This window comes from Microcaecilia unicolor, chromosome 1, assembly GCF_901765095.1.
Source record: "Microcaecilia unicolor chromosome 1, aMicUni1.1, whole genome shotgun sequence".
Taxonomy (NCBI): Eukaryota; Metazoa; Chordata; class Amphibia; order Gymnophiona; family Siphonopidae; genus Microcaecilia; species Microcaecilia unicolor.
In genome coordinates this window covers 238758373-238784865 of record NC_044031.1, presented here as the reverse complement: position 1 = coordinate 238784865, position 26493 = coordinate 238758373, and positions in this window count along the sequence as shown.

The following is a 26493-nucleotide window of genomic DNA, read 5'->3' as shown; positions in this document are numbered from 1 at the left end:
CGATATGTAAAGCATAAAAGTAATGGTGATTTACCAAAAATGCAAGGAAGACATGGGTTCATCAAAGAAACAGCATCTGTGGGGAAACGGGCTTGGTTCCACCCCCAGCTATTCCTGCTGCTTCCTTCTATTGGCCTGCTGACATCCTAAAATGCCCATCTCCCTGAAGATGGAGTCTCATTGGCTGGCTGCTGTCCCAACTCCTCCTACCTACAGGCTTCCCTGATGACATCACTTTAGATCTGTGAACTGATTAGATCCGAACACCATGCAGCGATACAAAGGCACTATAACATCCACATTTTTGTTTTCCATTCCTTTCCTAATAATACCTAACATTCTATTTGCTTTCTTAGCCGCAGCAGCACACTGAGCAAAAGGTTTCAACGTATCATCAACGACGACACCTAGATCCCTTTCTTGGTCCGTGACTCCTAACGTGGAACCTTGCATGACGTAGCTATAATTTGGGTTCCTCTTTCCCACATGCATCACTTTGCACTTGCTCACATTAAACGTCATCTGCCATTTAGACGCCCGGTCTCCCAGTCTCGTAAGGTCCTCTTGTAATTTTTCACAATCCTCCCGTGATTTAACGACTTTGAATAACTTTGTGTCATCAGCAAATTTAATTACCTCACTAGTTACTCCCATCTCTAGGTCATTTATAAATATGTTAAAAAGCAGCGGTCCCAGCACAGACCCCAGGGGAACCCCACTAACTACCCTTCTCCATTGAGAATACTGTCCATTTAACCCTACTCTCTGTTTTCTATCTTTTAACCAGTTTTTAATCCACAATAGAACACTACCTCCTATCCCATGACTCTCCAATTTCCTCTGGAGTCTTTCATGAGGTAGTTTGTCAAACGCCTTCTGAAAATTCAGATACACAATATCAACCGGCTCCCCTTTAGCCACATGTTTGTTCACCCCTTCAAAGAAATGTAGTAGATTGGTGAGGCAAGATTTCCCTTCACTAAATCCATGTTGACTTTGTCTTATTACTCCATGCTTTTGAAAACGCTCTGTAATTTTGTTCTTTATAATAGTCTCTACCATTTTGCCCGGCACTGATGTCAGACTCACCGGTCTATAATTTCCCGGATCTCCTCTGGAACCTTTTTTAAAAATTGGTGTTACATTGGCCACCCTCCAATCTTCCGGTACCACGCTCGATTTTAAGGATAAATTACATATTTCTAACAATAGCTCTGCAAGCTCATTTTTCAGTTTTATCAGTACTCTGGGATCAATACCATCCGGTCCAGGAGATTTGCTACTCTTCAGTTTGTAGAACTGCCTCATTACATCCTCCAGGTTTACAGAGAATTCATTAAGTTTCTCTGACTTGTCAGCTTCGAATACCATTTCCGGCACCGGTATCCCACCCAAATCTTCCTCGGTGAAGACCGAAGCAAAGAATTCATTTAATCTATCCACTACGGCTTTGTCTTTCCTGATCGCCCCTTTTACTCCTCGGTCATCTAGCGGTCCAACTGATTCTTTTGCTGGCTTCCTGCTTTTAATATACCTAAAAAATTTTTTACTATGTGTTTTTGCCTCCAACGCAATCTTTTTTTCGAAGTCCCTCTTAGCTTTCCTTATCAGCGCTTTGCATTTTACTTGACATTCCTTATGCCGTTTCTTATTATTTTCAGTCGATTCCTTCTTCCAGGTACACATCTCACAGTTTTTCCCTTATCTTGTCTGCTGAGCCATCCAAAACCCACTACCTCAAACTGTACTCCACTAGAATAGCCTTTATGGGTGAAGAGGGCATGTATGTGTGGGTACAGTGGGTTTTTGGTGAGTTTTGGAAGGCTCACAGTTTCCACCACAAGTGTAACAAGTAGGGGGAGGGATGGGCCTCATTCCACCTCTCTACAGTGCACTGCACCCACCACTATGGTACTCCAGGGACCTGCATGATGCTCTAATGGACCTGGCTATAACATAAGAACATAAGAATAGCCATACTGGGTCAGACCAGTGGTCCATCTAGCCCAGTATCCTACTTCCAGCAGTGGCCAATCCAGGTCACAAGTACCTGGCAGAAACTCAATTAGTAGCACCATTCCATGCTACCAATCCCAGGGCAAGCAATGACTTCCTCCATGTCCATCTCAATAACAGACTATGGACTTTTCCTCCAGGAATTTGTCCAAACCTTTTTTTAAACCTAGATACACTAACCACTGTTACCACATCCTTGGTAGCAAGTTCCAGAGCTTTGCTATTCTTTGGGTGAAAAAACATTTAAGCATTTTCTGGAACAACATCACATAAGCATTTATTCTTCTTATTCTTCACAGTACAATGCAAAAAAATAAATTTCTGAAACAACCATGTTCTTCCTTGAATTGATTCTTTGTGAACTAATTATGTTTTATAGGAACTTTAGAGCCAACTCAGGAACAACCCCAGAATCAGGTAAATTTGCCTTTTTCTTTCACTATCTTTTACTATTTATTTCCTCTATGTGTCCCTCTTGTCTCAGTCTTTAGTATAAGAATCACTTAACTGTGGTATAAAGTTCAGTTCCCATGAAGTCCTCTCTTTATTGCATTGGCCGGCATCAGTTCCAGAATATCTTCCCCCTACTATCCTTTCTTTAATAAATTCAATCTCCCTGGTGTGTGCTCACTTCTTTAATGAGTCCTGCCTTAACATGTATTTATTATTATTATTATTTACTAGTTATTATTTTGAAAGATCATTCAGGTCCCTACTCTCCCCAACCCACAACATAGCCCCATTATACCTTCCACTCACATTCACTCCAAACCCATCACTTCGCAAACATAGACATTAAGGGGGTCTTTTACTAAAGCTTAGCTTGAGTTATCTGCAGCAGGGCCCATAGGAATAAAATGGGCCCTGCTGCAGCTAACTCAAGCTACGTTTTAGTAAAAGACCCCCTAAGTCTCAGTATACTGAGACAGCCTCAATGTCTCCCTGTTATCTTGGCAGCCTTTAAATTAAATATTCAAAATTATATACATAAGACCTTTCGCATACTGGTCATTCTCATACCCTGAAGCTAAAATACCTGTGGGCTTCTCACATTAATTGTATCAATCACTCTACATCAAAACTGGTAAAAAAAAAACCTGACATTCCTGTTTTAAAAGTTTATTTTCACTCACATAGGGTTACCATATGTCCGGATTTACCCGGATATGTCCTCTTTTTGAGGACATGTCTGGGCGTCCGGATGGGTTTTGCCTGTCCGCCCGTTTGTCCGGATTTCTGGACAAATTGCTGGGCGGGCTTATCCTAGCCTCCCCTTCCCTTACTTACTATCTACTGCCCTAGTGGTCTAGTGACCTCTTCGGGGCAGGAAAGAGCCCCCTCTTTCCTGCCTGGAGCGCTGCTCTTGCCCTGGACAAATGGGCAGGCGGGCCTATCCTAGCCTCCCCTTCCCTTACTTACTATCTACTGCCCTGGTGGTCTAGTGACCTCTTCAGGGCAGGAAAGAGCCCCCTCTTTCCTGCCTGGAGGGCTGCCCTTGCCCTGCATCCTGTTGCTGTGACGGTCTCGGGATTCAAAATGGTCACCGAGAGTTGAAGTGGCCTCGCGAGACTTCAACCCTCGACGGCCATTTTGAATCTCGAGACCGGCACAGCAATAGGATGCAGGGCAAGGGCAGCCCTCCAGGCAGGAAAGAGGGGGCTCTTTCCTGCCACGAAGAGGTCACTAGACCACCAGGGCAGTAGATAGTAAGTAAGGGGAGGGGAGGTGACCCAGGGGAGGGGAGGTGATGGGGGGCAGGGGAGGTGAATATGTGATAGGGGCGGGGCGAGGATGCAAAAGGGGCGATGCAGGGGCGGGGCAGGGATGGGACATGTGTCCTCTTTTTGAGAGGACAAAATAACACTACACTCACAACTTACAACACATGTTCACTCTCTTTTACTTTCCCTCCCAACTACTAGGTACAGCAACAGCAGCTTTTAGAATATTTACCCTGCTTGTCCTAGCACAGCTCTACTGCACAATCAAAACTTTTCCAAAGTTAAGTAAATTTAAAAGTTTGTTGGTCTTTTTACGTATACTTTTAACCCAAGGGATTACAGTAACATTTCTGGAAAGTTCAAATTTTAACCCACACTATAGTTCATAAACAGGCAACCAGAATATCCAACGCTCAGCCTTCTACTTGACTAGCAATAGCATAAAAAGCCAGACACGTCAAATGTGCCTTCAATTGATGCTTAAAGGTAACCAAATGGGTCTCATGTTTCAATCCAGCTGGCAGCCGATTACATTCGAAAGGCCAGCAATAGAGAACGTTCCTCTTCTAGTTACACCAGATGAAATTGATCATAGCAGGTATAACCAAATTTCCAGCAGAAAGTTCAGTAAAGTTGTTTGCATTGAATCAACATTCTTGGAGTGTCGAGTGGTCCTTGGAAGCGGGAGTAAGGACTTTTGCTCTCTGGACTGGTGAGATACTGTAGAGAAACCCCACTTAAATTCCCAGTCCCACAGATCTCTATTCTGGATCTTAACCCATTCCCAAGCTAGAACTGAGTGAGCGAGAGTGTGGTATAGTGGAGGTGACCTGGGTCGGGTGGAATGAGCTGAGCTGGTACTGGAGTTGCTGAAGCCCAGGTTACAGTTATAACCAGGGCTTTTTTTGAGGGGGTACTTGGAGGTACTGAGTACCGGCACCTTTTCGATTGTCTGCTAAAATTGACCCATGATCCCCAAGTTTTAATGAAAGAGTTCAGTCTCTACACACCAATTCTGCCTTGTCATAGATTCTGTGACTGGTTGCAGGGGGCCTGGTTATTGTTGGGTGGGTCCCTCAGTGATCACCCTACTCCTGAAGGGTAGCCTAGCATTTGAGTACCGGCACCTTTTTTGCTAGAAAAAATACACTGGTTATAACACGTTTAAAAAAATTGTGTTGAGACTAATGTGTGAAATTAATTGAAAAAAGTCTGAAAATTAGGAAAGAAGACCTAACGAGCCTCTTAAGGCGTTAAAGCATTCTATAGTTTTGCCATCTGCATGCGTCAAGTGCACAGTATTTATTTATTTGGGAGGGGGCATGTCAGGGGGAGAGGATGGGCATAGAAGTGCTATTCAGCTAGCATGCTGACATTACCACCACGCTAACTGGTTAGCATGTCCTTAACACGGAAGCCCTTCGTGCCCCCTAAATAGGAGGTGGTAAGTGCTCCTACATTAATTCTAGCATTAGCAAACAGCCAGAAATTCAACTAATAGAAAATGTGTATTTTATGGGCCACGCTAGAAAAGGGCGTAGCACGCAGGAAAGTCCAGTGTTAGGGTGCACTTAGCCTATCTGCTAGTGCAGCTTAGTAAAAGGACCCCTGTGTTATTCATTTTACCCTCTCATTATTTTTGTACAAAGTACATTTCTTTTTCTCTTTTCTTTCAAGGCAATCTCTGTCTGAGATTACATTGATCACAGATGTGATACATATTGGGATTATCCCTTGTGATTTTCTACCTAATATTTAAAACCATTTAACTGGCCAGGAATGGCTCCTGGCCGATTAAATGGCACTTAACTGGCTATCTGGCAATATTCAGCGCGATATAACTGGCTATCAGGGCATCACCAGCTAAGTTTGGCAGCCAAATTTGGCCACCAAAATAGCAGGCTGATCTTTGGCCAGTTTCAAAATAACCAGCCAGAGCTGAATATTGGCTTGGTCGGTTACGTTGAAACCAGCCAAAAAACACCCGGATATTCAACACCGGAAATTGCCCAGCATTGAATATCCAGGCTCAGCGCCAACCGCAGGAGAGAGTCTGGCTAACTCCTGCAGCCTGAATATTGGGCCCTTTGTGTCTAGTGGGTTTATTTGCACATTTTCTCTTCCTAGTATCTATATTTTTTACATGCCTGTGTGTACACCAGAGTCCTAATTATCTGGTCATTATGTCATAAGGAATATGATTGTGCATGGTCCCTTCCAATTTTACCATTCTGACACTTAAATTTAAAGTTTCTATTTATAGAACTCCCACACATTTTTATTAAAAATATTTATGTGTTATTAAAGTTTGCCAATCTCAGTTCAAAGGCATGAACAGCGTAAGTAATATTTCTTAGCGCATGAGGCTTTTTTGGTTTTAAATCACCCAGTTCATTCATTGTCTTCTTGAGCTGCATTGCTGTGCCTTTATGAACTATACTTCTCTCACAAGTAACATGCTGCAACATTTTTGAAAGCAGGTTTTTTCCTTTTCCCTTTTGACGTATTTCATCTATTGTTTTTTAAGGATTATATAAGGAACATGTGGCTTTACACAAAAAGTTTTTTTCTACCAGTTCAGTCATGCAGAGCTTAGAGGGTTTGTGCCACTTGTTGCCATAGGAACAGTCCATCAATGGAGGGCAGGAAACTCTGATTTAAATGGCGGCTGCTGCAATTATTCCAGATTTAACACTTGAAGGAATTAACAGATGACAGCACTTTGGGTTCCTGTGCTTTTTTTTTTTTTGCATATGTAGCCATAGTGGAAGGGTTAAAAAAATGCTCTATGGACCATTTCACTTATTTTAAATGCTTCATAATTAACGCCAGCATAGTAAGCCTTTTCAGCATCAGTGGGTCTTTTTTTTATGACACTTGACATTTGCACAATAGGTTCCTCTGATGCTATAAGTTGGTCTTTTCAAGCAGTCAGCAGATTTAATTTGTAATCCCATGTTTGATAACATGGTGATAGCATAAAGTTTGGCATGTCGGCGTGGAAAGAGGAAGTTAAGTAGCACCTTTGCTTAGGACTGTAATGCTGATATCCTTTTGTTCTTTTAGGTTATTAGCAAGTTTGTGTTTATAATTGTTTTGGTGCATTTGTTTAGCCAACGTTGCCAAATATATATCTTTTTTATTTTTCCAGAGTACTTTATTGAAAAGTATATCCATTACAACAAAGTCTTGTTTCAAATACAATATAACAAAAGAGAAAGAAAGAGAGAAAAACCTTATCTAACAGCTGGCTAAGAAGACATGTGGAACTGAATTTTAGAAAAGACATTCAAGACATCCAGTGATAGGTGTGTGGCTAGCAGGGATATTGCCAAAATCAAGAGATGAACATCCAAAGGGGTCTTGAAACTGGATACTCAAAAAATTATGGTGGACACACAGCAGGGCTTAGCAAAAATACGCATGCCTGAACATCCAGAAATGGACAATCAATGACATATGCTATTGTACTTTCACTGCGTCAGCCACACGGGGCCAGAAGCCTCCATGTCTGGTCCACAGGACACAATGCCCCTATAACCAGATCACCTTACATGAATGTCATGCTGGCCAAGAGACAGCCTAATTGTAGCAGCCAGGAGAGCACCCTCCTCATGGTGTAGTGCAGCATATATCACAGGATCCTGTTCCACCACCATAGGAGGCTCCCACCACATGCAGTTTCCACACAAATGTGGACAAAAATCCAGAAGACAATGGAGAGATATCAGGAGAGTCATGTCTCAAAGTGGCCTCCATCTAGAACAGCAACTGTATAGGGCTCTTCTTGCCTTAAAAGGGGGGGAGATGAACAGAAGAGACTGAAAATAAAGCCCTTCTGGCAAAGGAATAACACTTTAGAATTCAGTTTTTCTCTTTTATAATAATGCTAAAATTTATTAGAGTAAATAAATTGTTACAATAAAAATTCTTTTATCCCAGAAAATTGAATTCTTATTTATATCAGCCAAATTTCAGTATAAGGAACATAAAATCTCCCTGACTGCCACAAGATGTGCTTGTCAGATTACTGAAGCTTCATTTTGTCCAATCACTTAATGTCTTATATTTTCTCTCTTACTTATCTGGTATTCTTCAACTCTGACCTCTAAGGTCACCTTCACATAATTCTGTTTCTTTGGTATTTTTCTCAAATATTCATCATTTGTCCTTTGTAACCTCCTTTCCTCGAATACTTATCACTCATACTTGTCCTTCACTGAAAATGTCCCTGTGTTATGTTTAGAGCCTGTTTGAAACAAACAAACAAACAAACAAACAAACAAACAAACACTTGTTAAAGTTTATGGCCCATTACTAGGGCTAAGCAAGCCTGTCTATGGTCTGTGAGAAGACCAAGAAGACACAAGCTAGCTAATTGCCCTACTAGATCATAAATAAGGGAATGTTATATATACAAAGCTGGTTGATTTGCAAAACCAAACAGCTCTGTGAAGGCAGTTTTTCAGATTTCCAAATGTCCTTTCAATGATTGCTCAGGTATTGCAGTGGGCCCTGTTATACTGCTTCTCCGCTGGATTCTGTGGTGGAGTCATGAGCCATTGCCTTTTGGATATCCCCTGTCACTTGTGTGGGATGGAGTGATAGGTACATTAGACAAGTATGATCTCTTCTGTGACCTGGGGTGTTAACTGTGAATTGCAGAGGTTATGAGGATTTCAGTTGTTTGACCACTCACCCAGTAGCCAGCCTCCAGTGAAGTGTTCACTGTCAAAATTTTCATATATGCCAGAATACTGCAGAATAGAAACATAGAAACATGACGGCAGATAAAGGCCAAATGACCCATCCAGTCTGCCCATCCTCTGTAACCCCTAATTCTTCCTGTTCCTAAGCGATCCCACATGCTTATCCCATGCCTTTTTAAATTCTGGAACAGTCCTCAACTCCACCACCTCCACCGGGAGGCCATTCCACACCTCCACCACCCTTTCTGTGAAATAATACTTCCTTAGGTTACTCCTAAGCCTATTCCCTCTTAAGTTTGTCATATGCTCCCTCATTCTAGATCGCTCCTTCTAACTCAATTATAGAAAATACATGTAATGGAAGGGCACATCTGAGCAAGCAGCTCATCCAAGCACTGAGGCGGCCACATTAAGTGACTCAATTTAAGTGGCCCCAATAGACTATTCAATCCCAAAGTGTGATAGGTTTGAAACCACTATATTGCAGCCTTGCCTTGGCTTGTGCTGCTCTATAATATAACACCAAATTGGGAACCCCCAAACCACCCTTTTCCCTATTTTTGTATAACAAGCATCTAAGTAATCTAGGCCTCTTTTTATTCCAAATAAAGTTTTCCAATCTATTCTGAAGAGTTGAAAGACAAGATTATGGCAGCGAAATAGGAAGAGATTTAAAAAGATTCATCAATTTGGGTACTAGATTCATTTTCAGAGTTTCTAGCCTAATAACCCATGACAAACTCATCAAGGCCCATCTCTTGAAATCCACTTTGATATCATAAACCAGTTTGGGCTAATTTGTCTGAAAAAAAAAATCAGCAAGATTAGACATTAGATCAATCTCTATATATTTTAAAATATTCCCATATTTTGGGGCAGAATGTCAAAGTAAACAATGCTCGTCTGTGGTGTAGGTTTGGTCGCTATGTAATAACTGATATGCTTGCCATCTGTAATTGTTTTGATTTATCTTCACTTGGGGATAGTTAGTATGCTATTTGTTAAATAAAACTGGTGAGAGAACTGACCCCTGAGGAGCTCCCCTTTCTAACACCCAGCAATATGGGATCTATTTCCCAGGTCTACTTTTTGTTTCTTTTCACACAAAGATGAGGTTAACTAGTTCATCATATATCCTTGGATTTATAATCTGTTTAGCCGACTACAGCGATCAAACATATAGAAGGCTGATTATAAATCCTTGAGGACAACAATGGAATCTTTGCCCCCATTCAGGCCTCAAGGCAAGTCATCAATCAAGGCTAATAAAGATGTCTCTATACTACAGCTTGATTGAAAACCTGACTGTAAAGAGTCAAGGAAGTTTCTGTCTTCTCAAATTTGTAATAATTGTTTTACAACAGCTTGTTCAACCAATTGACCTCTGGAAGAATGGTTAGTCCATGACAAGATTTGCTATAGAGTTCTTGGTAAATCAAGGAGAAGTACTTGGAAGATTATAATTGCATGTTTTCATATCACATTTCATATCATATGTGATATGGCCATATCTAGCTATACTCTAATTAGGAAGGATAGAGGTAGCAGAAAAGGGGACGTAGTATCTTTTTATATAAAAATTAATATCAAAGCAAATCAAATGTGGGGCAACAGGAAAAGAAGAAAGGCACTGTGTGTCATTTTGGAAAGAAGACATTTCACTCCTTGGGGCGCTCCTTTGGGTGGGAGGAAGGGTGTGAGAGTGGTGGATGGAGAGTGGGAGGGGGATTGGTATGATGGCTGTGATACCAGTGGTGATGGGTAATGGATAGGAGGTATGGTCTATTGGCGACTGTCATCTGTTGTAAGAGGGATGTTCTTGGTGTAACTGCATTTTGGAAGCAGATACTGTTATTGGGTGCATGGGGTTATGGAGGTTGGGTTGAAAAGTGGTTATATTAATGCTCACTCAATTTGGAATAAACTACTAGTTGTTTATGATCCATTGAAAGTGGATCAGTATGATGTGTTGTGTGTGTCTGAGTCATGGTTGCTTAAGTCTGAAATAGTTGAGATTAGACAATGCTATCTTGTTGGTTATAAGTGGGAGTGGGCGTGCCCTTTTAGAAAGAGGGGAAGGAGTGGTTGTTTTCTATAGGGCTTTGCTGCAGTTTAAGATGATGGGTAGTATTGTGGATGATCTTGGTGAATGTGTGGTGGTTCAGAATGCTTAGTTGGTATTGTGTGTTGTGTATTTACTTCTGAGGGTGGTGGCAGAGCATGGTTTCCACTTTCTTGAGTTTGTTGATTGATTTTGATAAATTGTGTTTGGTGGGTGATTTTAATGTGCCCTTAGGGGCTGAGGATACTTGTTTTCAAGAGCAAGACAATCTTTTGTTTAACTTGCTTTCTGCTTTCTCTTTAAGTAGAGGATTGTGGTAGCTGTGTTAGTCCACTCTTAAGGTTATCAATAGAAATCAAACAAAATAAAACATGGAAAAGAAAATAAGATGATACCTTTTTTATTGGACATAACTTAATACATTTCTTGATTAGCTTTCGAAGGTTGCCCTTCTTCGTCAGATTGGAAATAAGCAAATGTGCTAGCTGACAGTGTATATAAGTGAAAACATTCAAGCATTACTATGACAGGCTGACAGGGTGGGAGGATGGGGGTGGGTAGGAGGTATGCATGGGGACATCAAAGCATATCATTGATATTCTAACAGGATGGGTGTGGATAGGTGAGGGGTGGGGTGATCAACAGAGACATACAGCTTTATGGTTTATAATGGGCTAGGAACCCCAGGTCCTTGTTAAGTCCTTTCTGTTGGGTGTTAAAATATTCAATCATTCTGACTTCAAAGGTCTTACGTTCTTGTATGGTTTTAAAGTTACCTTTCAGGATTCTCACTGTGAAGTCACTGGTACAGTGTCCTGGTCCTGTAAAATGTTGACCAACAGGCGTGGGAAACAGGTTGTTCAGGTTGACTCTTTGAAACAGGTTGTTCAGGCTGCTACTCATCAGGTGGGCCATGTGTTAGATTTGAATGTTTTAGCGCCCGGTTTAACACAGGTGGAGGGTAAGGTTGTGGAGATATAGCTGGTAGGGTGGTCTGATCATTTTTTTATTTCTTTATCTTTGGTGTTTGTGGTTTCAACAAAGGTAGGGCAGGATGTAAGATGCAATGCATCTGCAGTTTGAGATTCAGGTGCTGTGAGATGTATGGATCCCCAAGTTAGAGTTGGAGGGGCATGTTCAGTACATAAGGCAGCGGGGCATTGGTGTGAATCATTAAGTCAGGCTCTTGACGTGGTGGCTCCTATGAAGGAGGTGGAGGTTAGACAGAATTATCAGCCGGCTCCTTGGAGCACAGGATCAGTTTTGCTGGTGCTCCATGAGTTGTGAAAATCAGAGAGGGATTGGAGAACATCTGGAGATAATGAGGATTATAAAAGTTTTCATATTCGGTTGGTGGAATACCTGAGTCTATGTGATGTAGCGAGGAAGGAATGAGTAAAACATGCCTTGAATAGACCACAGGAAATGTACCATACTGTGAGATATCTATTGGATGGGTGTAAACATCAAAGTGAGGGAGATGAGCCAGATGCTGATTTTTTAGTGCATAAAGCTGCCGTGTTGAGAGAAGAGATGGTGTAGCTGGTGGTATGTGATAGCTTTGCTGTGTTGGAAGATGATCAGGTTTGAGATGTGTTTAATGATATATCGGAAACAGAGATTGATAATATCATTCAGGGAATAATGCCAACGTGTTCCTTGTTGGATCCTTTCTCTTCTGGTATTGTGAAGCAGTTGGGAGATAATATTAAGTCTGTAGTGACGAAGATAGTTAATCAGTCACTACGAAGATAGTTAATCAGTCACTACGGGAAGGGATTTTCCTGGAGAATTGTAAACAAGCAACTGTTAAACCAAGATTGAAGAAAGCAGGGATGGACCAATTAAATGTGGGTTCATATCGTCCGATCTCAGTGATACCATTTTTGGGGAAGGTATTGAAAAAAGTTGTTTTGCAGCAGTTGGAAGAGTTTGTAGAAGAGACTATTTGGACCCTTTTCAATTTGGTTTTCAGCATGCTGATAGGGTAGAGATATTGTTGATATCTACAGTGCATGTGTTACGAAGGGGAATGGACTCTGATCAGTGTTTCTGTGTGGTGTCATTGGATATATACAGAAAGACCTTATGAGACTGGGAGACTGGGCGGCTAAATTGCAGATGACGTTTAATGTGAGCAAGTGCAAGGTGATGCATGTGGGAAAAAAGAACCCGAATTATAGCTACGTCATGCAAGGTTCCACGTTAGGAGTTACGGACCAAGAAAGGGATCTGGGTGTCGTCGTCGATAATACACTGAAACCTTCTGCTCAGTGTGCTGCTGCGGCTAGGAAAACGAATAGAATGTTGGGTATTATTAGGAAAGGTATGGAAAACAGGTGTGAGGATGTTATAATGCCGTTGTATCACTCCATGGTGCGACCGCACCTTGAGTACTGTGTTCAATTCTGGTCGCCGCATCTCAAAAAAGATATAGTAGAATTGGAAAAGGTGCAGCGAAGGGCGACTAAAATGAGAGCGGGGATGGGACGATTTCCCTATGAAGAAAGACTAAGGAGGCTAGGGCTTTTCAGCTTGGAGAAGAGACAGCTGAGGGGAGACATGATAGAGGTATATAAAATATTGAGTGGAGTGGAACAGGTGGAAGTGAAGCGTCTGTTCACGCTTTCCAAAAATACTAGGACTAGGGGGCATGTGGTGAAAGTACAGTGTAGTAAATTTAAAACAAATCGGAGAAAATGTTTCTTCACCCAACGCGTAATTAAACTATGGAATTCGTTGCCAGAGAACGTGGTGAAGGCGGTTAGCTTAGCAGAGTTTAAAAAGGGGTTAGACGGTTTCCTAAAGGACAAGTCCATAAACCACTACTAAATGGACTTGGGAAAAATCCACAATTCCAGGAATAACATGTATAGAATGTTTGTACGTTTGGGAAGCTTGCCAGGTGCCTTTGGCCTGGATTGGCCGCTGTCGTGGACAGGATGCTGGGCTCGATGGACCTTTGGTCTTTTCCCAGTGTGGCATTACTTATGTACTTATATCAAGTGCATTTGACTCAATCAGATTGGAACTTTTGCTGTCTAAACTGCAGGAATTAGGCATACAAGGTTGTGTGTATCAGTGGTTTAAGTCTTATTTGTTGGGTCAAAAACTGTGTGTGCAAAGTGGCCAAACAACGTCTTGGGTGGTAACTGTTGATAGAGGGGTGCAAAAGGACTCAGCCTTGTCAGCACTCTTATTTAGCATATGTTTGGCTCCCTTAGGGAAAGTATTTGAGTTATTGAACGTGTTCTAGCATGTGTACGCAGACGATGTTCAGGTTTTTTTCACAACTGAAGTGTGGGGGGATGGGTTGGTGGAACGATTGAGAGAATATATGGAGAGTATAAGGACCTGGATGTTGGCAAATGGATTGAAGTTGAATGTCGCTGAAACTGAGCTTATGATTGTGGGGAGGTCTGGGGAAGATCTTTGGACCAAGTGTTTGAATGTAGTTGGGGTGCAGTTGGTTGTGAAGAAAGCAATAAAATTGTTGGGGGTGGCTTTTGATCATAGGTTAACAATGCAGAACCAAGTCATGGAGGTTATTCAAGCTTCATTTAGGCAGTTTCGTATCTTGTTTTGACTGAAACCTATATTATCCTTGAGTGATTTCTGGGACATTGTACAGAGTATGGTTCTATCTAGGTTGGATTACAGCAATGCTTAGCACCTCAGGTTGTCTAATATGAGGTGCAGAGTATTGCAGTTGGTCCAGAATGCAGCAGCTAAACTTGTGGCTGGGAACTCTAGATCTGAACATATTACACTGATGCTGAAACGTCTGCATTGGCTGCTATTGCTTTTTCGAATACGCTTTAAGGCACTAGTTTGGATTCATCAAGCTTTATATGCAATAGCCCCACAGTGCTTCATTCAAGCCATTCGTGTTTACAATCCACAATGAGCTTTGCACTCAGAGAAAGCAATGTGCTCGTCTTTGGATACAGTTGGGAAAGTTCATTATATTGAAATGAGTCTATCTGCTTTCTCTGTTGTGGGGGCTCATTTATGGAATGCCCTTCCGGTACCACCTTGTCTATGCAGCAAGGTGGCTTAGTTTAAGAAATTGTTAAAAACACAGTTCTTGGCAGAAACATTTATGTAATAGCAGTGGATTATATGGATATGAAGCAGAGCAAAATTTTTGTTTTATAAATGTATGTGTGCTGTGTGATATGTTACTTTGTAGTTGTTTTTCTTATGTATGTTTTAATTTATAAATCCAGGCACAAAAGGGGTTCGAAGTTTCCACAAAAAGTACAACAAAAAAGAAGAAAGTAGTGGAAACACACAACTTCAAGAGATCAATCCGAGACAGGGGGTGAGATGCTCCAGGAAAACTTTATTAGGGACCCTACACGGTCCGTGTTTCGGCTTTTAAAAAAGCCTTCATCAGGGGTCAATCAGTAGCTGCACAGAATATACTGACAGACAATGGAGCTCATAAAATCTTGTCTCAGAGTCAAATGAAATAGCACCATAGCCTCGTACCAACGGGTTCAGTTTGAATGTGTGCATGCTAACAATGCACTAAATAATTTTTCATACTTTTTATTTTTAGAGGCATGTCAGAGGTGGAGAGTGGGCATTTCTGTTCTAATCAGTTAGTGCATTTGCATTACCATGCACTAACTGGCTGTGGCGTTTCGTGCTTGGCTGACACCCGGGGCGGATCGCCACTGCGCACCCCCTCCCCGGGTGCAGTGCAACATGGCGCCCCCCCCCCCGGCGTGGCATGGCACCCCCCCTGGCGTGGACCCCCCGGTGCAGCGCCTCTCACTCCCCCCCCCCCCGAAGTCCCCAACTGCCTACCAGCTGAGCTCCGTGCACCCGGCACCTCGAATCTGCAGCGCTGTTGACTGTAAAAGAAGAAAACCGTCTCGTCGTTGGCCCTTCACTCACTGAGTCCCGCCCTCTGATATAACTTCCTATTTCCTCGAGGGTGGGACACAGTGAGTGAAGGGCTAACGACGAGACGGTTTTCTTCTTTTACAGTCAGCAGCGCTGCAGATTCGAGGTGCCGGGTGCACGGAGCTCAGCTGATAGGCAGGTGGGGACTGTTGGATGGGGGGGGAGTGAGAGGCGCTGTGCCTGGGGGGTCCACGCCAGGGGGGTGCCGTGCCATGCCGGGGGGGGGGGACGGAGCACCCCCCACCCGTTGACACCCGGGGCGGACCACCCCTACCACCCCGCCCTTGCTATGCCACTGCTAACTGGTTAGCACACAGATAATACAGGAGCCTTTACGCCTATAAAATAGGTGGTGTTAAGTGTTGTTGCAGAAATGTTTTTAAAATGGTCATGTGCTAACGGCAATATTAGCGTACGGCCATTAATGGAGAAAATGGCTTTAATGTGTGGTAAAGACACGCTAAGGCCAATTTTTACCTCAGCTTAATAAAAAGGACCCCATGATAAATAGATAGATAGATAAACGATAAAAATATTTATTCAAATTACAAAAATGAAAAAGTAAAATAAAACCTTAACAATCACATAGGGGCCCTTTTACTACACTGTGTTAGATGCTAACACACACCTAATGCAGCTCAAAATGATGTACCACAGGACATGCTGAGGTGCCCTGTGGTAACTGCCAAATGTGCATGTGCTAATCGTGTGCAGAAAAATATTTTTTTTTAAGGGGGGATGTCAGGAGGTGAAGAATGGAAGTTTCTGTACTAATCAGTTAGGGGCCATTTTACTAAAGGCCCTTTTACTAAACAGTGCTCGTGGAAATATTTGAAAAATATTTCCACAGGGGGTTACCCAGCGGTATTGGGCAGTTCCGCGCGCTGCCCAGTTACTTCTCAGTTAGCATGGGAGCCCTTACTACCATCTCAATGGGTGGCAGTAAGTTCTTCCTCTAAAATGGCCGCACGGCAAGTGCAAACCTAGGAGTCCTTTTACTAAGGTGTGCTGAAAAATGGTTTGCGGTAGAGTAGGCATGGGTTTTGGGCTCGCACGATCCATTTTTCAGCGCGCCTGTAAAAAAGCTTTTTTAAATTTTTGACGAAAAAGGATGTGCGGCAAAATCAAAATTGCTGTGCATTCATTTTGGGTCTGAGACCTTACCGCCAGCCATTGACCTAGCGGTAAAGACTCATGCGGTAACCGGGTGGTAATGACCTATACGTGTCAAGTGCCACTTGGCGCGTGCATCCTATATACATGTCCGAAAATAAAAATGATTTTTCAGATGTGCTTATTGAAATTACCGCAAGAGCCACGTGGTAGCCGTGCGGTAAAAACATTTTGGCGCACGTAGACCCTTACATGGCTTAGTAAAAGGGCCCCTTACTGCATGGCCATTTTTGGGCTTTTTACCCACTGCAGTAAAAAGGGCCCTGGTGTGTGCCAGAAATCGCCACCGCCGCAAGCGCAGGACCCCTTTTACCACAGCTTAGTACAAGGGCCCCTTAGTGCAGCTAGATTATCACACACTAACTGGTTAGTACTTGGATAGCATGTGAGCCTTCACCACCTACAAAATGAGTGGTTGAAAGTGCGCACACAGTAATTTCTCAAATCACTAACGGCAATAGCGCATGGCCATTTTTATGGCTGCAGTAAAAATGGTCTTTTTTTTTTCAATAATGGAGTCCTGTGATCTCATTTTTTAGCCCCTTCAATTAACTTTACTGCCATATTTTGAATAGTTTAAATCCGATCCCTTTGAGCAAGAAGTTGCTATAATCTACATTACTTATTACTATTGAAATAATTATTGTTCTCAATGCTTCAGCAGAGAGCAATGGACTTCACTGAGGGGCCTTTTACAAAGCGGCGGTAAGCCCAATGTGGTCTTACTGCACGCTAATCCTAAGCTACTGCCTGTCTAATGCAAGCACCAGCGGTATTTCTAGCCCAGTGCGCACTATTTCCAGTGCTAGGGAAAATTGGCCTGTATTTTTTAGCATGGCGGTAATCGGGCAGTACCGCATGCTACCCGGTTACTGCTAGGTGGCGGTAAGTGCTCCCCCCTACATGGCCCCGCGGTAAGAGCAATCTTACCGCATGGCCATGGCTATTTTCAGCCTTTTAGCATGCAGCAAAAACACCCCCCACTGCTAGCACAGAGCCTTTTTTGCTGCAGCTTGGTAAAAGAACCCCTGAATGAATTAACTATAACTATTTGAAGAAACATTTTTTTTTGATGTGTAAGAGATAAATGATCTAAAGTACGTCTTATGAAGACGTGTACGGAATTTATGAAGACGTGGACGGCAAGAACTATAAACTGCTGTCTAAGACTGACTGTACTTCTACTTTTGTGGTATATGTATTGTGCTGCCCTTGCCACAGTTTGTATGTGGGCAAGACCTTAAGGAGCTTACGTGTCTGATTAAATGAGCATAAATCATGTATTTCCTGTCTGAAATATGGAGCACCATTGGTAGCACATTGCACATTGAGGAGGCATACTTTTGAGCAATTGGAATGTTTTATCATTGAACATGTGAAGGACTCCCCACAAGGAGGCGATAGAGATCAGCATATGCAAAAGAATGAACAGACGTGGATACATTGGCTACAGACTAGAGAGTTACATGGGGACAGAAATCTTACCCATCCCCGCCCATCCCTGCTGGAATCTTACCCATCTCCACCCATCCCCGCAAGAATTTAACCTAACCCCACCCATCCCTGCAAGAATTTAATAGTACATAAAAGAAAATTCCGGTTAGCTTTCTCAGTCTCTCTCTGGATTTGAACCACAGCACTGCAGGCAAGGAAGGAACGGACATTGGAACACTCTGGCACTCTATGCTGAGAAGTCACCACATGCACGCGCCAGTAGGTCAGGTGACATCTGATGCTCATGCCTTTGTCAGAGCTGAGGTCTGCGCATCAGCTCCGGGAGCAAAGAGGATTAATAGTAACATAGTAAATGATGGCAAATAAAGGTCCATCCAGTCTGCCCAATAGTCACACTCGTTATCAATTCATGATTAAATCAACGAGTGTGATATTATATACTTGATTATGGTCTTTCTGGGACATAGACTATAGAAGTCTATCCAGCCCTATCCTTATATTCCAAAAGCTGGAGTTGACGTTGAATCCCATTCCAGTCTATTTGTCTTTTCATTTGTGGGACACAAACAGTAAAAGTCTGTCCAGTACTGTCCTCATTTTCCAGCCACTGAAGTTGCTGTCTAAGCCCTTTCCAGCCCATCCTAAACCAGATTGCCATATATGAGACACAGACAATACAAGTCTGCCTGGTATCGGCCCTAGTTTATCAAAGCCAGAGTTGTCATCTAAGCGTCACTCAACACATCCACACACATGCAGTCATTTAAGTTTAGGTTTTTTATAACTTCCATTTTCGAAATAGAGATCCTCTGTGTTCATCCCATGCCTGTCATTTGTATCTCTACCACCTCCTTAATGGAAGACTTTCCGCATTTGTGCTGTTAAAGCGAGGAGGAGGAGACAGTAATCAAAGAACTTGGTACTCAGTAGATGAGATGCTGGCACAGGTGCAGCTTACATTTCCATGGGAACCCCACAGGAATTGTTTCCATCCCCACGAGAACCCCACAGAACTGCTTCCATGCCTGCGGGAACCCTGCTAAATTGCTGCTCCTCCCATTCTCTGCCCGTGCTCCGCCCCCAAGCTAGCCAGTTAGGGCAGGGGTTTTCAATCCAGTCCCCGGAGCACACCCAGCCAGTCGGGGTTTTCAGGATATCCCCATTGAATTGGGGATATCCTGAAAACCCCGAAGACTGGGTTGAAAACTTCTGTTAGGGGATGGCTGGTTAGTGGTGATATTCAGCAGCAGTCACCAGTTAAGTGCTGCTGAATATTGACTAGCTCAGCGGGGTTAAACTGGGTAGGAAACACATGGTTAAATCCTTTTCAATATCAACCCCACCTTTTTATTTTTTAATACAAGTTACAAGTCACTTTCAAATATGAGAAATGAGAGGATGTGGTTTATAACTTTTTAACAACAAATAATGCAATTATTTCCTCTGGTTAATACACACACCGTATTTGATTTTCTGTGTGGATTTGTTTTTAATGAATGATTGCTCTTTCAATGTGCCATCCTTCTCACTGTGGTGACTGAGCTCAGCATGTAGCACAGTGTATTGATCTGCAATTAAAGATATCAACTGTGCATTTTATGGAAAAATCCATTTAATGGTGGAAGGAGATTTTGTTGTAGATAAGGTTACCATATTTGTGGAGACAAAAAAGAGGGCACAAAAAATAAAATGCCGCCCCGCCCCTGTCACACCGCATCCTGCCACATAGTTATCGTAACCCCACCCCCCCCCCCCCCCCCAAGAAAGCCAGATTTTATAAGCAGTGAAAATACTGGTAAAAGTAACAGAAATGAAGTTTCTTCCTTACTCTGCTAAATACAAAATTAGAAAAGTTGTACATTTCCAAAAAATCAAACATCAATGAGCAGCATGTTCCCCTTTCCTTTCCCTCCCATCCATGAGCAGCATGTTCCCCTCTCCTCTCCTCGGCATCCCCTTCTATCCATGTACTGTATTTCCCCCTATTCCCTTGTCCCCCTCCATATATGTCCCATCACCTTTTTCCAGCCCCCTCCCTATCTGCACCCACACTCCATCCAACTTTTTACATCCTCCTCCCTCCAAACATACACACACACACAAAGTTCCATCCATTCTCCCCTAACCTACCGTAATGTTCCTGGAGGTCTAGAGGCCTCTTTGGAGCAGGAAAGAACCCCACTCTTTCCTGCCCGCTGCCGCTACTTCTTGAAATTTACTGCCAAGACTTGAAGCGGTTGCCTTGGTGGCTATTTTCAAGAAGGAGCGGCAGTGGGCAGAAAAGAGTGGGGTTCTTTCCGGCCCTGAGCAGGCCGCCAGACTAACAGGACACAGTGGGTTTGGGGAGGAGATGGCCAGCCAGCCAGCCTGCCTGCCTGCCAGCCCAGAAACCTGCACAAATGGGCGAGCCTGAAAAAAATTCCCGGACCCCCAACAGTCCCCTGAAAAGGAGAACATGTTTGGGGAAATCCGGACGTATGGTAACCCTAGTTGTAGATCCCTTTCTAAGACAAATTAATTGAAATATTGCAGATAAAATGGTCAAAAATTACTGTCACAAACTGGGCCACAGAAATTGCTACATTCTGGAAAACTGGAGAAGCCCTAGCAGAGTCACATAATCTAGGCCTTTCTTTGTCATACATATTTATAGCCTCTGGCAAACACATTTGGTTCTTCTACTAAACAGGGCCTTTTCCCTAGCATGCTGTCAGAAGACAGTTTAAGCATATAAAAGGGAGGGAGGCAAAGTTTAATAGTGGTTTGAAGTAGCTGGAGGGCGTAAAACACAGACACTAAACAAATGAAAAATCCATTTTTCAAACTCATTTGAGATCAATGAAATATGCTGCTAAGACAGCAGTTCTCAATTTTTGCCTCATTAAGCTCCACCTAATAACTTCATTTGGGCTTTGAGCTCCCCTCATTAAATCTGCAATCCCTCATGTTTCTCAGTGACAATAGAAGCCTGATCTTGCCTGCTGTTTTCTGAGTCCTAAGCTGGCAGCAGCAGTAGCAGCATGAATTCAGTTTCTCCTTGAATGTCCTGCTCCCCTTGCATTCCAGGTTGTCTCTACCGTCACTATTTGAGCACAGAGTGACTGAGCAGGTCTCACATGAGGATGTACTTGTAGTTAGGTAACTACTGGACAAAAACAGTGATGATCTTATCTATTGGATGAAAGCCCCCTGGTTGTATAGGTGGGCTAGGTGGCTGACTAGTCACTACCCAGGATGGTGGGAGAAAGGGCACATAAAGAATTTATTTGGTAGGACAAGGGTCAGGGCCAACCTTAAGGCTGGAAGGCCAGGCGAGCAAAGCATCAGGCTTCCACTCACACAAAAATCCAGACCACACCATGAAGTAACTTAAAACAAACTGGAAGTTTACTGCACTCTCAACTAATGAAGAACAGATGAAACCCCACAGTTTCATCCCACAGTTAATTCAAACACCAACTTATTTCAGAATATATCCTTCTCTCTTACTCACACTTCTTAGATTTCAAGGCTACTCAGCGAAAGCTGATGATATTCAGATAATCATTAGCACAGTTTGGAAAGATGTCACACTTGAACAAGCTGATGATCACGCACATTAACAGATACCTCTGCTGCTGTAACTTGGTACAGTGAAAGATGTTACCCTTGTTCTCTTAAATTTCTCTCCACTCTGCTATAGATGTACGGTCCCATGGAGCGGTAAGGCTGAGTGTCCCAAGATTCTCCTTACTCCTTCCCCAAACAGACTATATGGGGTGAGAAGGGTCCCCATACCTTCTCACTATAGTAAACCAGTGCCGGGTTTCGGACCTGTCACTTGCCCCAGCCTCTGAATCCTTGATCTTGCAAGTACCGCTAATGTCTAACTGGTTGGTTATAGATGGCCTGATTCTCTGTCTCTCTCTCGGGGCCAGCTGCAGGCATTGACAGGAATGGGGCTCTACCTTGACAGGTATAGTCAGTGGTGGGAGAGGTTCCAAAGACAAGTTTTTGGCGGCAAAGTCAGAGTTTAAATCTTCTACAGGAGGAAGGGGCTGGAACTCAACCTTTGGATTGCCCCGCTTGATTGGAATGCTGATGACTGGCTGCGAGCATTATCCTTCATATCTGTCTAATATATTTAGCTTATTTCTTGTTTAACTTTTTTTCCAGTATTCTGGACCAAAATATAGTGGTCTTTGTTTTGGGGTTTAATTTCTTATTTCATTCTTAATAGAATGTTTACATTTTTTTTCTTGACATGGTGTAATGCTATTATTTCCATTATCATTCATAAGTTTATTCTTTGCATGTAAAGTATATAATTGCAATAAATAAAACATTAAAAAAAATCTTCTTTGGCTACTGCCACTATTAATAACCCTTCAGAAGGTCCAACTCCTTCCCTGCTTCCAGGTTCATTTCTAGAAACTACCAGAAACCGCTCTAACCCTCCAGCAGGATGTAGTGCCAGAATGTCTGAGTACCTACTGCACTAGAACAGATGCAGCAGACAGATAGGAAAAAACAGCAGGTCAAAAGTGCAGCCTAAAGACCCCAGGGGGCTCATTTTCAAAAGAGAAAAACATATAAAAGTGGCATAAATCTGCATGTGGACATTTTTCTCACAAAAATATCCAAATTGGTATTTTCAAAACCAATTTTTAGATGTTTTTCTATAAAGTCTGTCAGAAGAGCATTCAAATCACAAGGAGGCATGCCAAGGGCATCTTAAGGGTGGGATCTGGGCGTTCTAACACTTTGACGTTTTTCTGGTATAATGGAACAAAACAAAAACATCCAGGGCTATAAGTTGGACGTTTTGATCTAGACCTGTTTTATTAAAGAAAAATTGACAAAAAAATGCCCTAAGTGACCAGATGACCACTGGAGGGAATCAGGGATAACCTCCCCTTACTCCCCCAGTGGTCATTAATCCCTCCCACCCACCCCCCAAAACAAAATGTGATTAAAAACATTACTTACCAGTCTCTATGTCAGCCTTAGGTCCATCAGAGCAGCATGAAGGTCCCTGGAGTAGTCTAGTGGTGGGTGCAGTGCACTGTAGACAGGTGGAACCAGGCCCATTATATGTTCCCTACCTGTTACACTTGTGGTAGAAACTGTGAGCCCTCCAAAACTCACCAGAGAGGTGAAATGTGTACCTGGGAGCATTTATTGCATTGCCCCATTGCTCTCCTGGAATGTCTGTGTGGCCAGCCTGCTAAGAACGCTGGCTCCTCCTACATACAAATGGCTTGATTTTTTGCATTTTTCATTTGGACTTTTTTTTTTCAAAAATGGGCCAAAAAGATAAACATACAAAGCAAAAAAACATCTAGCAAATAGCCATCTTTGAAAATGGCTATATTACCCACTTGAATTTTGGACATCCTGAGCAAAACGTTCAAAGTTGGACTTAGGTAGTGGCATTCCTAGTGTGGACGGCACCCGGGGCGGATCGCCGATGCGCCACCCCAGGTGCAGCGCGCCCCCCCCGCCTGCGAAATTACACCTCCCCCCCGGCGAAATGACCCCCCCTGGGTGCACGCCGCTGGGGGGGTGCCGTGGCGCGAGCCTTTGGGCTCTGACTTTGCGAACTTCACTTCAGGAACTTCACTTCCAGAGCAGAGGGAGCTGCAGCGAACGAGCGAAGTTCGCGAAGTCGGAGCCCAGCGGCACCCGGGGTGGACCCCCAGTACGCCACTGGACTTAGGTCATATGGAAAATGCCCCTCTAGGTCTGCTATAGCTTGAAAGAAAATGCTGGGACATATTGCTGGGGAAATCCACCAACAACTCACTCCTATTGGCTGACAGAAAGAAGGTGACCAGCCACCAGCTAGATACAGACATTGATACACTATAAGGAACAGTAAGGGGAAAATACATACAGCCATATAATGTATTTTTTCCCTTACTGTTACAGGGGCATCCTGGGGAATTGCAGAGAATCTCATGTTGGGGGAAGAGGCTTAACAGCAGATTTGTATGATATACAGTATAACTTACTAAAGATTATTTTGATTACATCACCCAGTGTATAGAATGGAAATGTAATAGTTTTTCATTTATCTCAATTGTCTTCAATAGTACAAAAAAGTCCACCAAGAACTAGCCCCAGATACACCTTTTGAAAATAAGCTATTCCACTTGTACTCATACACCATATTTTATAATAAAGCCCATGGTAGTGCTATCTGTCCATTATATTTTTTTCAAAAAATGATGCACACTCATATTGAGGCAGATTTTAGAAAGGATGTCCAGCTCTGAATAGGGATGTCCAAGTCAGTATATCGCATATGGAGGTCCATTTCTCATGTATTTTAGAGTAGGATCTGCTGGCACACAGCTAAAATGCATGAGAAATGGATGCCCAACTGGTGGCTGCGTCCAGCATGAACATCCATTTTACAAACTGAAACATGAAAATTATGAACAGGGCAAAACAAAAGATATAGATGCCTTTTTGACAGCATATTATAAAATGGCCACCCAATCAACCATGCAGCAGAATAGGCTAATGGATGGAGCACCCAGCTAAGTGCCTATGTACAGAGCCAGAGGATGCTGGTTTAAATCCCACTGCAGCCCTATGTAATTTTCTTCTTCCTTTTTTTTTTTTTAATTGTGAGCCCTCTGTGGACAGAAAAAATATATACTGTGATCTCTCTTACTCCCTCCAGTGGAGAACTGATATGGAGCAACTTTCTGTCACATGGATGTGCCAAGTACCAGGTCTAAAAACAGACATCCATCTTTTTTGGACATGGATGGCCCTTCCACTTCTGAAATTACAGTTGACCCTCCTTAGTCCTGCCCAAAACACAGCCAGACCATGCCAATTGCCATATGGATGTACAGCACATTTAGACGTCTGTATCTTGACTTTAGAAAAATCAGGATTTAGATGTCCATGCAATGTGGATGTCTAAATGCCAGATTTCAGATGTCCAAAACAGGAATAGAGTTTCTAAAATAAGGACTATTATGTTGTACCTTACATAGGCAATGCTACCCAAAAGTAATAAATTGCTATTATCTAAGTGGGGAAGGAAAAAAAAGAAAGAAAGAAAGGCATTGGATGAAGGTAGCAGCAGAGGTAATGTTAGCAGTGGCTTCGCTACCCCCAAATGGACTTCCAACAGCGCCAGCACCTATTTTTCACACGATCTGTCACATTTCAAATACTCACCGGTGCCATCAGCAGTCCGCTCTCGCCCCCCCCCCCCCCCCCCCCCCCCCCCACGCCCTCAACCTGGCTACATTACTGAATGTTAGGCCTATTGTAGTCACAGAAAGAGAAGGGCCATCAATGACAGACCTAAGCTTCACTCTTCCTAGATGGGATACTGCTATGGCAGAAGCATCATTTGAAACTCCTAACAGCAAAACGGTCACTCCAGAGGGAAAGAGACTCTCAGTGACAGAAATGAGCTTCAGAGATGACCTTGTTCCTACTGATGAGGGTTATGCTGCTGCAGCAATAAGCACATCTGGATCTCCTGATCAATCAAAGGATCATAAATAATTCTGTGGATAATGATAATAATAACTCTTTTTACATTCACTCAATTCTACACATTCTCACATCAGATATTTTAATTGGGAAAGTGGGAGGAAAAAGAGACTCAAAATCTTTATACCACTCATTCCTGTAACTCAATATGGGGAAAATAATTCTTTACTCCCTCAATTTCTACTTGCGAATTTTATTTGAATTTTTTGTTAAATATTTTAATGCAATTAAAACTCTTCATAGAAATCAGAAAATATTGTAAAACAGTTCACTTTCTGAAAATGAGTCCAAAGATGAAAAAGTCTTCACATTTAACCCCTAATTCTATAAAAGTCGTCAAAAATTGTGCGTGCCCAATTTGTATGTGCAATTTAATTGAATAATGAGCCAATTAGCACAAATAATTTTATTTAACAAGCAATTATTGGCACTAATTAAATTTATTTTCAAGTGTTAATACAAAGGAATGAAAGATACAAACTCCGTACTTAAACGCAACCAACAGTAACATACCGTGGATGAGACCAACCACAAAAGAACAATAGAAACAGTACATTGGCAGGAAACAATGATTACAAAAAATTTCCCAGCATTCACCTCTTAGAATTTTTACCCTGCAACACAAACACCCACAGCTAAACAGCCCAGATGCAACCCACCCAATGGCCACAACAACCAGTCATACACACACACACACACACACACACACACACACACACACACACCCCAATCATCCATTCTACCCCTCATTCCCCAAATCATCTGTGTACGAGGTTCCAATGAGAACTTCCTGAACTACCCACCACATAATGCACAAAATCAGGCTTCTTGGATCCACGATAGGTGCCATATCACGCATGCCAGAAACCCATCTAGAAAAAGGCACCACTTCTGCTGAAGTCCAAAATTGCAATATAGACTTCCTGACCAACAACAAGTA